This window comes from Rhinopithecus bieti, unplaced genomic scaffold (assembly GCF_001698545.2).
Source record: "Rhinopithecus bieti isolate Rb0 unplaced genomic scaffold, ASM169854v2 scaffold_1014, whole genome shotgun sequence".
Lineage (NCBI taxonomy): Eukaryota > Metazoa > Chordata > Mammalia > Primates > Cercopithecidae > Rhinopithecus > Rhinopithecus bieti.
This window is the reverse complement of record NW_016803499.1, coordinates 5,914,004-5,917,664: the sequence shown is the minus strand read 5'-3', so window position 1 is coordinate 5,917,664 and position 3,661 is coordinate 5,914,004. Positions and strand designations below refer to the sequence as shown.

The 3,661-nt window shown below is 56.1% G+C and overlaps 1 long non-coding RNA gene across 2 annotated transcripts; it reads left to right on the top strand.

The window, feature by feature from the left end:
* The first annotated feature begins 1,238 nt into the window (after nt 1-1,238).
* Nucleotides 1,239-3,003, top strand: LOC108539070 (uncharacterized). Of its 2 annotated transcripts, XR_001888272.1 has the most exons (4): nt 1,239-1,415; nt 1,590-1,663; nt 2,722-2,849; nt 2,962-3,003. It is a non-coding gene; the product is annotated as an uncharacterized LOC108539070 (long non-coding RNA). The 2 variants fall into 2 exon arrangements; XR_001888271.1 differs by having other exon boundaries at nt 1,239-1,663.
* The last annotated feature ends 658 nt before the right edge of the window (nt 3,004-3,661 follow it).

The window sequence follows — 3,661 nt, the reverse complement described above, 5'->3', positions numbered from 1 at the left end:
CATCAAGGCAGAGACGGAGGTGTCTAGGGAAGGCTGCATTTTTGCAAGGAGCAACTTCCTGGCCCACACTCATGCCCTGGATGGAAGGGCAGACACTGGGCCGGGGCTCCACTGTCTGCCCGCTCTAGCCACAGCCACTGCTGCCAGGGGAGGAGGTGCTCAGACGCTCACCTGCGTCCATGCATGCTGTCATGAGCGACATCCTAGCTGCCGACCGCAGCCTCTGCCTACCCTCTACAGCAGCTTTGCCTTCAGCGGCCTCTGTCTCCTTTGCTACAGTTGGCCCTGGGCAGGCTTTACGTTGGAACTTCCTTTGTGTGAGAGGCCACGCCGCAGAGCAGAGTTCCAACAGGCCCAGCCCCTGCCCCCATGGGGCCTCTGTCCCTGGGACAGCGGATCCCTTTTGGACTCCCAGCAACCTGCTCGGCTGACTGCAGAGGCTCAGCTCTCTCCTGCTAAGCCCTGCCATGCGAGGCTGGGCCTACAGGCTCTGAAGCTGACCCCAGTGTCCAGGAGAGCATGAGCCGTCCCTGACCGGGGCCCTCGGGCCTCCGCTGAGAGGAGGAGCTGCAGGCAGCCTCCACCCTGGGCACATTCTTGGGTGCCATGTGGCATTTTATATACAGAAAGACTTGCAACCCACTTCTTCTTTGTCTTAGAGGAGAGAAACCACCACCCAGAGTAGGGCCCGCTGGCCCTGGGTCCCCTGCCAGTGTGGTGGGTCCCCCCGACCCAGCACCTCCCTCTGAACCACACGCAGTCCAGTCCCTGGTGGGAGGGAGGCAGCTGGAGCCCCTCAGACAGGAAAGCTGATGGTGCGGGCATCAGGTCTGACCCCTCAGGGGGGCGGCCTGAAGCCATGCCATGGGGCAGCAGGGCCATGGGCAAGTTCTGCCAGTGGTGCCTGTGTCCAAGGCCTTTGGGCAGATCCTGAGTGCCCAGCAGTGGAGACTGGGAGTCTGGGGACCAGTGGAGCCACACGTCCGTCCCCACTCCATTAAGTTCCCTGGCCCGGGCAGTGCCTGCAGCTGGCCACCACTGTCTTGGCACCATCCTTGCAGCATCACCTTATGCCTGTCCTTCTACTCTGGGAGGGCAACCTTGCCCCCATCACAAGATGTGAACAGAGGTAGAGGTTGTAGGGGCCAGCGAGGCCGAGTGACCTGCCCATATCAATGCTGCCACGAGGCAAGGCCCATGCCCTCTCCCCTACTGTTCTGTCCTGGAGCTTCCGCAGCTGCAGGAAGACGTCCCCTACCCCGCTCCCTGCAGAGGATGCTTGGTGGTCAGACGGCGGATCTGCAAAGGAAGGCGTACCCTTCTCAGTGTGCACAAGGGCTGCCAGGCCAACTCCACCATCGAGAGCAGACGCCGGCTGGGGAGAGGCTGAGTGCTGCCTGGGCCCAGTGGCTGGGGTGAGGGGCTCCATGCACCGTCCATGAGGGCTTGTCCATCTGGCGTGTGTGCACCTGTGTGAGTGTGCTGTGTGTGGAGTGGGCACTGGGCTGGTGGTCAAGGCTGCAGTAGGACTTTCAGTGATTCCAGCTCCTGTCTGGAAATGGGGATCATGAGAATTCTCTCCACTGAAGGGTACGTGAGGCCTGAGCCAGTGTGCCTGGAACGTCCTGAGGACCAGCGGGGCCGGGGCCTGGACACGGCCTGGGTAAGTGCGAGAAGCAAGGACCAGTGTGTGCCTGTGTGTGTCACTGTGGGCACACGGTGTGTGTGTGTGCGTGTATGTGTGGACACCGTGGGCATTTCTGTGTGGATGTTGTGTGTGTGTGTGTGTGTAGCTGTACTGTGTGTGCAGACACCAAGTGTGCCTGTGCGTGTGTCTGTGTGACACTGTATGTGAGTGTATGTAGACACTGTGGCTGTGTGTGTAGATGCAGTGTGTGAGTGCATGTGTGTGTAGGTGCACTGTGTGTGTGTGGATGCTGTGTGTGAGTGTATGTAGACACTGTGTGTGGCTGTGTGTGTAGATGTACCATGTGTCTGTGTGGATGGTGTGTGTTTGTGTGTGTAGTGCACTATGTGTAGTGGACCATGTGTGTCTGTGTGGACACTGTGAGTGCATGTGTGTACATGGACACCGTGTTTGGTTGTGTATGTGTCTGTGTGGATACTGTGTGATTGCATGTGTGTGGCTGCACTGTGTGTGTGTGTAGTTGCACTGTGTGTGTGGACACTGTGTGTCTGTGCAAATGCTGTGTGTGTGTGGGTACATCATGTGTGTCTGTGTGGATGCTGTGTGAGAGTGCATGTGTGTGTGTAGGTGCACTGTGTGTGGACACTGTGTGTGTGTGTCTGGCTGTGTGTGTCTGTGTGGACACTGTGTGAGTGCATGTGTGTATAGCTGCACTGTATGAGTGTGTGTATGTATGCTGTGTGTCTGTGAGAATGCTGTCTATGAGTGTGTGTGAGTGTATGTGTAGGTACGCTGTGTCTGTGTGGACGCTGTGTGTGAAAGTGTATGTGTGTGTGTGTAGGTGCACTGTGTGTGTGGACACTGTGTGTCTATGTGGACAGTGTGTGAGTGCATGTGTGTGTAGGTGCACCGTGTGTGTGGCTGTGTGTGTCTGTGTGAACACTGTGTGAGTGCATGTGTGTGTAGCTGCACCATGTGTGTGTCTGTGTGGACACTGTGTGAGTGCATGTGTGTGTAACTGCACCGTGTGTGTGTCTGTGTGGACACTGTGTGTGTGTGTCTGTGGTGTGCAGGTGCTGGGAGGCAGGCTCTGCAGGTGCAGCTGGAGCTCCAAAGTTTGAGCATTGGGCCAGGAGGACCACAGCCTGGCTGATCCAGGGGAGAGAAGTCGTTTCTGAGATTCTGGAAATGACAGCCATTGGTAAGCATCCCACAGCCACTCATCCGTGAACTCAACCGTCCGATCACCCATCAGTTCATGCAGTCATTGGATACAGATTTACTGTTATTCATTTATCCACTTGTTTTTGTAGAGATGGGGTCTCACTATGCTGCCCAGACTGGTCTCAAACACTTGGACTCGAGCAATCCTCCCACCTCGGCCTCCCAAAGCACTGGATTACAGGCATGAGCCACCACAGCTGGCCTGGGGAGAGATTTATTGAGCAACTTCTATGTGCCAGGCACTGTGTCAGTGGGAGACACAGACCATAAACAAGGGGATAAGTGAGGAAGAAGGAAAATCAATCAATGATTAAAATGGTTATGGAGAAAAATAAAGCAGGGGGGAGGCCCAGTGTCTGCAAGATTTTATTTTTAAATGGGCTGGTCGAGGGAGAATTCATGGAGAAGGTTCCATTTGTGCAAATAACTGGAGGAAGGGCGGCCCATCTGATGGTCTATTCACCCAACCACTCACCCATCCACTCATGTACACATCCACCAGCACACATGCACCTCCTCACCCATCACCACCCACCGAACCATCCAGCCTTCCACCGGCCTGCCCACCCGTCATTCACCCATGCACCCATTTATCCATCCCTCCGTCTGCCCATCTGTCCATTTGTCCATCCGTCCATCCACCCACCCACCTGTCTGTCCATTCATCCATCTATCCACCGTCTGTCCATCTGTCCATCCATCCATCCATCCATCCAGCCACCCACCTGTCTGTCCATTCATCCATCTATCCATCTATCCGTCCATCCACCCACCCACCTGTCTGTCCAT